Raw genomic sequence first — 12,029 nt, 5'->3', positions numbered from 1 at the left:
ATCTATATTGGAATGGCAGGATACCAGGACATATGGCCTCTATACGGTCCCTCTGCCTCCTGGGGTGGAAGTCAGCTTGCATCCCACCTGCTTAGGCATCCCATTGCTGAGCTTTAGCCTCTATGGTCTGGTTTGGGGGGGGGGGTGCTAGCACTGAATAAGGTGGACTTGGTCAGAATGAAAGTTTGCCAGTGGTTGAGTGGCTCTGTACCCCAGGGCTCCTTATGGGGCCCCTTTGAAATGGGGGAGGTATGCACACAGGCATGGCATCTATCCCAAAGAACCCAACACAATGCCCAAACTGTCAGAGTGGTTGAACTCATGAGCCTCTGCTCCCATCCTAGATATTAAGCCTGTTGCCAACCCAGCAAAGCATCCCATGCAACCAAATGTCCACGCCCCACTCTCAGAAGTGCACACCATCACCTCGTAATAATGTGGGCTGCCACAATGAAATGTCAGGATGTGCGATAACTTTCCCCTAACCACTTTTGGTATGGCCTTGCAAATTTTCCTTCTTTCTAAATCCACTTTATTCAGTGCCAGTGCCCCCCTCCAGTCATGGTCCTCAAGGAAACCAAACCATAGAGGCTAAAGCCCAATGTGGGAGTGCCTAAGTAGCCCCCACAGGCTCTCACCCCACCCCTGCACTGTGCCTCACAGTCTGATGTGGCAAGTTGCCAGAGACTCGATCCCATGCCCTGCTCCTTACCCTGCCAGAGAGCACACACAGCTAGGCCTGCCTCCCTCCAGCTTCCCCCATCTCCTCACCCACAAACTACAGTGGAGGTAAGTCTTGGCCCATGCTTATTGCTTCTCCAAAGGCTCAAGCATATTTAAAAAAGTAGGAGACTAGTTTCACTTAGACTGTGGAACACAAGGCTATGAAGCTCCCTTCCAAGGGAGCCCCACTTGCACCACCCCAATGCTTATCTTGATATCAGGCAAAAGCCTTACTTTTGAAGTCCATATTTGGGCTTCTTAGTTAAAGACACTGGCTGCTTCTGCTATTTGTACTGAACTTGCTGATTGTGCTGGAAAGCCAGCGTAGATACCACCGGCTTCGGAGCTGCTTTTCCAGCTGATCATGTGATCAGTGGGGGCGGGGGGCACCTTGCAAGAGCCCCCGGAGCCCACTCTTTACAGTTTCTCCTGGTGGGTGAGTGGGAGGGAGGAGGAGGTGCCGCCTGGAGGGGGGCTGCCAGAGCTGCGAGGAGAAAAGTGGTGGCAGAGAAATCAGGGGCCAGGGAAAGGAGGGGTCATAAGGGTCTGAGGGGGGTTGGGTGGGGGGCTGTGCCCCTGGGCCCCCCATGGCTATGGGCCTGATTATCATAGATCTATAGGATGGACTTATGTTTATGTAAGCACAATACTGCCTCAATGGACATTCAATTGTTAAACACCATGTATTGGAGTTGAGAAATAACCCAATATGGGCATTTTACCCAGTGTGATCCCAAGCAGCAAGCTCTCCAGCCAGGCTGTGAGAGCTTCCCCGCCTGGCCCTGCTATGGATGTGACTAGTTGTACTTCTCCTGCAACAAAGGACTCCAAATCATGCTTCTATCAAAAGCTGCTGAGTTTTGCAGACCGTAACTGTGTCTCTATCAAAACAGTGCCACAGAGCAATCTCCCCAGAAGCCATGTTTGTATGATGTCGTAAAACAAAAACTCCAAGTCCCACTCATCAGGCATGAGGGCAAAGTGAGAGCATCACATATCTCAGACCTATCATGGAGATGCAAATGGAGAAGCCAACAATCAACAACAGGTTTGCTGTCATGTCTTCATACCTGGACATAAGACTTCTTTTGCCAGATGACCAAGGCAGTTGCTTACACAATGCAACCCATCCTGAAAGATTGTTTTGCAGAGACGGTTCCAGCCACGGAGATCGTCCCCATTGTGTTTAGCTCTGGTGTCACAATAGATAGTAATTTGACCCCATATTATCCCATCATGTTTCTTTGTTTTAGCAAGGTTTACAATAGGTAAATCCATCAAGGCCCACTAATCCTTTTTCCAAATATCTTGGGAGCCTCCCCCTTGGGAGATGTCAGTGGTCACATGTAATGAGGTCAGGAACTGGCTGGATATTAGGAAAGCCCAGTGGAACAGCTCTGTCTTACAGGCCCTGTGGAATTGTAATAGGTCCCGCAGAGCCCTGATCTCAACTGGGAGCTTGTTCCACCCTGATCTCAATTGTTAACTAGTACATTAATGATTTGGAGTTGGGAGTAAGTGGCTAAGTTTGCAGATTACATTAAGTTGTTCAGGGTGGTGAAAACCAGGGAGGATTGTGAAGCACTCCAGAGGGATCTGTCAAGGCTGGACAAGTGGATGTCTATGTGGCAAATAAGGTTAAGCGTGGGCAACTGCAAAGTAATGCACGTTAGAGCCAAAAATACTATGTAGACATGATGATGGAGTCTGAACTAGCAGTAACTGACCAGGAGAGAGATCTTGGAGTCATGATAGATAACTCACTGAAAATGTCAACTCAGAGTATGATGCCAATAAAAAATGCTATGCTGGGGATTATTTGGAAGGGAACTGAAAACAAATCAGCCAGTATCATAATGCTCCTGTATAAATCTAGGTTGTAGCCACATTTTGAATATTGCATACAATTCTGGTCATCACACCTCAAAAAAGATATTATAGCATTGGAAAAGCTGCAAAAAAGGGCAACTAAAATGATTAAGAGGATAGAACATTTTCCCTATGAAGAAAGGTTATAGAGGTTAGGATTCTTTAGCTTGGAGAAATGATAACTCAGAGGTGACATAATAGAAGTTTACAAAATTATGCTTGGGATACAGAAGGCAGAGGAATTAGTACTCTTCTCCCTTTCTCAGAATACAAGAACTTATGAGCACTCAATGAAATTTATGAGCGGTGGGTTCAGAACAGATAAAAAGAACTACTTGTTCACCCAAAGAGTAAGTAACATGTGGAATTCGCTGCCACAGGAAGTGGTGGCAGCTACAAGCAAAGGCAGCTTCAAGAGGGGATAAGCATATGGGACAGAGGTTCATCAGTGGATATTAGCCACAAGGTATAGATGGAACACTATGTCTTGGGCTCTGAACACTATGTTTGGGGCTCTGTGTACAGAGCACAGTGATGCTCTGTATTCTTGGAGCTTGGGGGGGGGGGGGCACAGTGGGAGGGCTTCTGGAGTTCTGGCCCCACTGGTAGACTTCCTGATGACACCTGGGTTTTGGCCACTGTGCAACATGGAGTGTTGGACTGGATGGACCATTGGCATGGCATCTGTTATGCTCTTATGACCATTAATACAGGAAGTGCACCTAGATCTAGAGACAGGGAGCAAGGGCCTGGGAGAGCTGGACTCTTGCAGCTTGCTTTTTGTTTTTGTTTTTTTAGAAGAACTACTCTCTGGTCCACAGCACAGGAGCTCAGATGAAAGATTGTACAGGGAATTCAGCCCTCCCCAGCCACACTGCGACAGCAGTATAGGCTGGGGGCCACTTACTGCCATCCCAAAAGATCAGTGAGGCTGCCGGCTTCCTGGGCATCTGGGGAATCCAGGAGGGGCAGAGCGTCAGGGCTATGTTAACCCTGACCCTGCCCTGAGCCACGCAGTTTCTCAAGGCTCTTGGCCCACCCAGCCTCCCTCAGTAGTACAGGTTAACCGGTTGCCTTAATAGGGGCCAGGTAGGAATTTTTTCACTCGCACCTGATTGGCTTGCAGTGGAGTGCTCAGCACCAGTTGAGTGCATGCGATCTGCAGGGGCAGCAGATGGGCTGTATGGCTCAATGCTGCACAATGCGGATCGTAAGTGAAGCCTCCCCACTAAACTGACTCCTTCTGGGTGATCAAGGCCTAAGTGGGGGAGGCTGAGTTTTGGCCTGGCTGGCCTGGCAATAGCCACATTACTGTGGCTTATGCTGGGGGCAGGGCGGATTGTCCATTATTGGCCAGGAATGGATTGTGGGACAACCCTGAGGCTGGTCCAGTTCAGGTAGCCCTCGCTGTGCTAGTTACATTATAGCTATGTTTAATAAAGTGGCACATTTTACCTAACATCAGTTTCAGCCTCTTTATTCCGACAGGGGGGGGGGGGGCAATTAAAGTGCAATTGTTAATTTTAATTGATCTTACTGTAATTGTTTTTTATTGTATGGTTTTATAGTTTTATTGTGGATTTAATGTTGTTGTTAGCTGCCCTGAGCCTGCTTCGGCGGAGAGGGCGGGATATAAATGCGAAAAATAAATAAATACACACTCTCCACTTACATTTGGAAGTCCATACAAGTTCTGAATTTAGTTGACAAATAAAATACATGAACCACAAACTGTTTTGTGAGCATGGTTATTTTTTAATGAATCAACCATTGGAGACAAACTTGGATAGCTCTCTGTCCATCTCCAAATCAACAACAACAACTTTTATTGGCATTACAGCATAGATGTGCACAATCGGCAAGGGAGAAAACATATATTACCCCAACATTTGAAACATTCCTCTCTTCTTAGAAGCTCAGCACAGATATTTAGCCACAGTCTCAATAATCTCAGGGTTATGAGAGAACAATAGGAAGAGAGTCTTACCACCATCAGATTATCCCTCATGATTTCGAAGAAGAGGATCTTAGCACGAATAGCACAGTAAAATGTACAATGCAGGTACATGTTCAGTACTTTCTATATCCCTTGAACCACAACCACAAAACCTGTTAGAATATGGAATTTTCTTAAACCTCCCATACAGCACAGCAGAAGGGAGGACATTAAAGTGAGCTAACATGAAGTCTCTATGAAGGTTAGGTATCTCCAAATCATAGAAGGAATGTCATGAAGACACAGATATATTCTATTTATTTAAAGGTGGCCTATTCCTTCTTCATCTTCATGCCAAGCTATAGCCACTGGAAGAGAACAGGTAATTACTTGGAGGCTTCTTCATAAGTAGCTATCTAGGCCTACCTACTGTTGTATACTCAGGGCTTTTATTTGAGCAGGAACATACAGGAACACATTTCTGGCTGGCTTGGTGTCAGGGGATGTGGCCTAATGTGCAAATGAGTTCCTCCTGGGCTTTTTCTACAAAAAAAAGCCCTGTGTGCACTTATGTCATCACCTTACTGTGGTGGAATTATAGACAAAATGGGGGCAGTTCTGTATAGTAGCCTGAATTTGCTTAGGCATCTCTAATTTGGTTCTCTCCCATAAGGCATTGCAGGAGGTTCTTCAAGCCTGACAATTCACCCTGCACTCTGTTTTAAAGAGAACTGTTTACATTTATGACTTCCAGTCTCAAAGTCAAAACATCTAGATATGAAGACTTGTGGCTCCAAGCTCTTGAGAGGGAGGGAATCTGGGCTGTATCAACAGAAGTATAGTATCATGTGAAGTGATGGCATCGCTTTACTCTGCTCTGGTAAGACCTCACCTGGAGTATTGTGTTCAGTTTTGGACACCACATTTTAAGAAGGATATAGACAAGCTGGAACAGGTCCAGATGAGGGTGACGAAAATGGTGAGGGGTCTGGAGACCAAGTCCTATGAAGAAAGGTTGAAGGAGCTGGGCCTGTTTAGCCTGGAGAGGAGGCGGCTGAGAGGTGATATGATTATATCATATAGAATCATAGAGTTGGAAGGGACCTCCAGAGTCCAACCCTCTGCACAATGCAGGAAACCCACAAATACCTACCCCAAATTCACAGGGTCTTCATCGCTGTCAGATGGCCATCTAGCCTCTGTTTAAAAACCTCCAAGGAAGGAGAGCCCTCCACCTCCTGAGGAAGCCTGTTCCACTGAGGAATCACTCTAACAGTCAGGAAGTTCTTCCTAATGTTGAGCTGGAAACTCTTTTGAGTTAATTTCAACCCATTGGTTATGGCCCTACCTTCTGGGGCCACAGAAAACAATTCCACACCATCCTCTTTATCCTTTTCCCATCTGTAAAATGAATACTGAAATTGCTTCTTGCTTGAAAAAGTTTGCGGTGTGGTTTTCTTTCAGTTAATGGTTTAAACTTTGGAACAGGTTTTTTTTTCTCTCTCTCTCAAAGTATGGGGTTCTTCTCAGTCATCTCCCCCTTACTGAACCTGGTGGGAACAGGAGTCCTAGGAAAGGTTTCTCTACTCCAAAAATCCCCTACACCTTACCACAACTGAACTTCTTTTCTCTTCTAGCATTTCAGGGGGGGGGGGGTTGTTTTTTTTGGGAGGGGGAAAGGCTAGAACACTTCTGTGCACACCATGTACACTTGCAGTCCAGTCCCCAATCTGATGGCAAATTGTCCCTCCCCCTCCAGTGGGTTTCTTGGCAACTGGGATAAAATCAAAAGAACGTGTAATATAAAGAAAAAAATAAACAGGAACTTAAGTCACTCCCAACCAGATGAATGACTGTCAAAGTGCTCAGTTCCTCTTGGGTAAGCATGTCAAAGCCATAAGCCCTCAGTCTGCTTATAAATATAGTCTTCTTATGTCCCTGGTAGGGCAGCCAGCTCTAGGTTGGGAAATACTTGGAGATTTTAGAGGTGGAGCCCGAGGAGGGTAGGGTTTGGTGAGGGGTGGGGCTTTAATGGTGTACAGTGCCATAGAATACACCTTCCAAAGTGGCAGTGTTCTCAAGGTGAACTGATCTCTATTGCCTGGAGATCAACTGTAAAAGCAGAGGATCTCCAGCCACCACCTGTAAACTGGCAATCCTAGCAAAGTGAAACAATCCAGCTTTCTTCTCAAGCAAAGAAATGGTCATGGCATTCCTGTTTCTTGGATTCCTTTCTGAGCTTTCAGAAAATAATGATTTACTTGGAAGCTTCAAATATTCTGATTGTACCCAGACTTCAACAGCAGCCATTTTTTGGTGACACCTAGCCAGTTTGGTGTAGTGGTTAAGTGGACTCTTATCTGGGAGAACCGGGTTTGATGCCCTACTCCTCCACTTGCAGCTGCTAGAATGGCCTTGGGTCAGCCACAGCTCTCGTAAGAGTTATCTTTGAAAGGGCAGCTTCTGGGAGAGTTCTCTTAGCCCCACCAACCTCATAGGGTGTCTGTTGTAGGGGAGGAAGATAAAGGAGATTGTGAGCCACTCTGAGATTCAGGGTGGAGGGTGGGATATAAATCCAATATCTTCCTTCAAAAGGAAGGAGTTTCATAGAGAAGAGGGAGCAAATATGGCTGGTGATGTAGGATGAGCTGCCATTATCTTCTACCCTTTTAGCTCCCTGGGTTCCTTCCAATAGCATCAGAGAACCTAATATTTAAAATCTAGATATGTTACAAGCATCTCTGAAATGAGAAAAAAAATGAATGTGAAAAAATTTGTTGCATGAAAAGTTAGTCTCTTTGCAGGTATTTGAACCTACCATAACCTTAATGTGTGTGTTTTTGAGGTGTGTTTGTATTTACTCAGCTTAAACATCACAGGTGTGAATTGATGCTGGTGATATTGAATATCTGTTATGCTTTTGTTGTTGTCATTTCACTCTATATACATCAATGCACCACCAAGTCAAGCTTTCATCAGCAACCTGGGAAAGGACAAGAGATGAACAGCAAAATGACATGCACTCTGACATTTAAAAACTTGCTTCCTTTCATCAAATAACAAAAAGGTGTTTAATTTTGCATGAACTTTATGGGCAATAATGTAGCAAAAGGATAATATGCAACTTAATGTGTTTTTTTTTTTTAGTCTAAGTGGTTTTCACTGCTCTTATTTACCATCTTGTTCTAAACATTGCTTTGAGAATCAAAGGAGATCATTTGATTTAAATTCATTTTCCAAAAAAAGAAAAAAAGTTGTCTGTCTGCTGTCCATCAGCTATACTTTATGAAATCTTTACAAACCACAAAGACAGTTCATAAATGCTGCTCCAGATCTTTGCAGACTAATCTCCAAGGAGCAAATGAAACTGTAAAGTTCTGAAGCCAGCTCCACAAGTTCAGAAGCCTGCTCTTTCTTTGAGGGCTACTGATAGTACGAGGGTAAAGCTACTGCCTGCACAGATACTTTGAATTTCTTGTAGCAAGACAATCCATTTTTAAAGGAAAATACAATATAAGCTTTCCCACATTCAAACAATTTAGCAATGATCAAAATAAGCCACATTGATGTAAATAGGAAAGATTTAAGCATATACTCTTCTGTTAAATCAGTAGGTTTTTAAATGCTTAACTTTAGCTAGATTGTGACTAAATTTGCTAATCTAAGTGGATCTAAATTGGGTGAAAAGGAGGCTTTAAAATATTTTAAATGGGATTTCCAGATCAGATTCAAAGGCAAGTCCGCATAGAGTGAATTGCAGTAATCCAGCCTGGAGGTGACTGCTGCATAGTTCACTGTGGCGAGATCCTGTGCGGAGAGGTAAGGAATCAGTTGCCTGACCTGCTGAAGGTGGTAAAAGGCAGATCTGGCAACTGCTGTGACCTGGGCCTCCAAAGAAAGTGAGGCATTGAATATCACCCCAAAGCATCTAACCATCAGTTCTGGCACTAGTGGTGCCCCATCAAAGGTTGGGAGTCCAATTCCAGAACCAACTCCACCCCGGCTCAGAAGGACTAAGTTACAACCGACTCTGTTTGAGCCACCCAGCAACAGTCTCCAGTGCCCATTCAAGATCTACTGGGGCAGAGTCCATCAACAGATGGCCATCCATCAACAGATAGAGCTAGGTGTCATTTGGATACTGATGACATCCCAGCCCATACCTCCATACTAACTGGGTGAGGGGGCACATATAGATGTTAAACAACATCTTAAATAGTGGTGCCATTTTGTGCTATACCACCTTGCTGTCATATCATCTTGCTGAATCATTTTGTTGCACTTTACTGAATGTTGTAATTGGTTTTATTATGATTTTATTGTAATTTTATTTCTATTTGATGTACTCCGTTCTGAGCCCCCAAATGGGGGAATGGGCGGAATATAAATAAACAAATAATAATAACAACAACAACAACATTGGTGAGCTTGGGTGGAGTTTTAGCAGCAGCTCCTTTGCATATTAGGCCACACACTCCTGATGTAGCCAATCCTCCAAGAGTTTACAAGGCTTTTTTATAAGCTCTTGAAAGATTGGCTACATAAGGTGGGTGTGGCCTAATATGCAAAGGAGCTCCTGCTAGAATTCCACCCCTGTTGGTGAGATGATTGCTCCCTGCAGAACTCCATATTCCAGTGAGTACTGCTTGAAGACCAGCTCACCAATCGCCACCCTTTGTCCCCAGCCTTGGAGAAAGGAGGAAAACCACTGTAAGGCTGTCTCCGTAACTCCGATGTCAGTGAGGCAGTGGGCCAACAATTCATAGTTGACTGTACTGAATACTGTTGTCAGATCTAACAGCAACAGCAGTGCAAACTGCCTTGATCCAGGTGTCTTTGGAGGTCATCTATAACGGCAACTAATGCTATCTCCACCCCATGACCTGGGCGGAAACCGGACTGGAATGGATCTAGGATAAATACTTCATTCAGATAGGCCTGGAGCTGTTCAGGCACTGCTCACTCAACCACTTTACTCAGGAATGGTAAGTTCAGCACTGGGCAGTAGTTGATAAAGGACCATAGGGTCCAAAGATGGCTTCTTTTAAGTATGGTCTACCTTTAGCCGCCCTGAGCCCGCTTCGGCGGGGGAGGGCGGGATATAAATAAAATTTTACTTACTTACTTACTTTAAAATTCTACCTGGTTATATCAGGCTTGAGTCTGACATTATCTTAAAAAGTACATTGTCACCAAACCTGGACAGGAATTTCTCTACACAGGAAGGATGAGATACTCTAGCATGCCAGAGAACAAAAGAAATGGCTTTGGACAGCAAGCAAGAGATGGTGTCAAGGAAGTCTGGGAATGGGTGGGTGGAATCTGAACTAGATGTGCATGAGGCCAGCTTCAAGAGAACAATGCTACCACAGCCATTATATGGGAACACAGATGGCTCCCAAGTCTGGGATAGGATGGCATGGCTTTGGAGTTTACCAGTAAACCAGTACAGAGGGTGTTGCCCAGGTGGAGGCAACTGGCCTTAGAGGGCAAAGCCAGACAGATTTCTACAATGCCCTGCCCTTGGCCAGTGCGGGCTGGGCATTCTTGACTTTTGTCCAGAGCCTCTGAATCAAGACTTTTGCTCAGGACACTAAAATTGGCCCTCTGTGTAGTATAATATCATCACATTATGCATTCTCCTCCCTCGGCACCCAATAACATGAAGCAGGGGCAGGCAAATGTCTGACATGGTGACATCAAAACACTTGTTTCCCCAATTAAATATGTGCAGTTGCTATTTTGATGGCAAAGATGTATTTTTATGTATTTTATTTTTAACTTTTTATTTACATTTTAAGTGGCCTTGAATTCCTATAAGGTAGAAAGGTGACTAAATAAATGTTTGAGAGAAAGAAAGAAAGAAAATAAATATTGAAAAGAATGCTCAGCTTGAACATCACATGAAAAGTTTATTGTGAAATGTAAATGAAGATGACCAGATACCAACCAGATGGGAAAGGTCCATATCATTAGCCTGCTATTGCTTAGGTTATTCATAGATGTTGTCTTGCAGCATGAGATTGTGTCACACAATAACAATTCCTATGTGAAGGGGTACAATCACATAATGATCACAATTATAGACACTCTTACTGAAATCAATTGGACCTAACAATGCTCTCTGGTTGGATTGTGCCCATTGTTTTTCCATTTGTCATCAAGTTTGTCCTTCCTGTTTTTGTTTGCATCAACAAAAACTGGGGCTATAGTGGCAGAAGAACCACTTTTTATTTCCTACCTATTTTGCATTGTTTGAATACAAAGGATAAAGAACTCATGATTGCTCTTTTTTGGACTTCTGCATCTTCATTTGGGCTAAATGACACATAACTGGTTCTGTACAGAAAAAGCATTGATGAACTGCTGGAAATGGTAAATTATGCAGAGAAAGTATATTCTGGCCCATTTAAACAAATTTCCTTGAAAATTATCCTTGTGATGTGACAATTAATTTTCATGAGCCGAGGTCCTTATTCCTTATGACTCCATCTTCCTCAGGTCAGACCTGGAAACACTTCCTTCAGTAATGCCTTTCTATTTCATGTAATTCATTTCAGCCCATACTCTCCAGCCTTATTAATCTATTTTTAAATGCCTCTTAATCATTGTGGTCTTCCTTCCTCCTACTGCAGCAGTCTATTGATGCCTTATTGAGCTGTACAATATAACCCATTTTTCCTTATTTTCTTTTTTAAAATATAATCTCAGTTTGGTGCTCAGTTCTCAGTCTGACCACTCCAGAAAGAGGGGGGGGGGGGGAGCTAGATCTACTTACCATTGTTACTGTGACTACAGTGTTACTGTCACATTAACGCAGGAATCTCAAATTTGGCATTTAATTTCTATATTTCTGTTCTTAACCTCATCATATAATTGTTGTTGATAGAGTTTTAAAGAATTTTAAATTTTATGTACTTGGTCAAAAAAGTATAACTGTTCAGTCCAGAAAATCAAATTCTGTATTTCAGGCTATTGTCACCAATATAATAGGTATAGTGCTTTTAGATTTTACATTGCTTTACAAGCCTAAACTCCCTGGCAACAATGAGCTCTTCACTGGTAGGAGCCATCAAATCATGCTGTGCTCACATAGCTTCATAAAAAATAAAAGCTACCAATGAAAATATGTCCCCACCAAACATAAAAAACAAAAATAAGATGACAGGAAAAGTCACAATATGTTACTGGGTAAAGGGATTGTTCACAATTGCACAAAATAAAGTATGAGTCAAAAATACAAAAAACTGAATCAGGTTTGACTGAACAAGAATTCACCCCAAGTCTGCCCAGCCCAGTCTTTTGAAATTGAGTTATGATTGCTCTGAATATTTTTGTTCCTGACTTAGGGGTCTCAAGCCCTTGCTGGGGGCGGGGGATATGCTGTTTTGACTTCCCATTCCCCATTTTCCAAAAATCGGGCAATGGGGGACAAAATGATGGCTACATTATGATGCTCTAGGATTCATCTCTATGGTACCACACCACATGCTGAGTTCCT

General features: G+C 43.6%; 1 protein-coding gene across 1 annotated transcript in view; it reads right to left on the bottom strand.

The window, feature by feature from the left end:
- Positions 1-12,029, bottom strand: part of USH2A (usherin) — a 1,244,521-nt gene that overhangs the window by 1,014,207 nt on the left and 218,285 nt on the right. The gene's annotated exons all lie outside the window — the stretch shown is intronic.

Source organism: Heteronotia binoei, chromosome 1, assembly GCF_032191835.1.
Source record: "Heteronotia binoei isolate CCM8104 ecotype False Entrance Well chromosome 1, APGP_CSIRO_Hbin_v1, whole genome shotgun sequence".
In the NCBI taxonomy this organism is placed as follows: Eukaryota; Metazoa; Chordata; class Lepidosauria; order Squamata; family Gekkonidae; genus Heteronotia; species Heteronotia binoei.
Note: the sequence above shows the minus strand (reverse complement) of the source record. Positions and strands in the feature narration are given on the sequence as shown.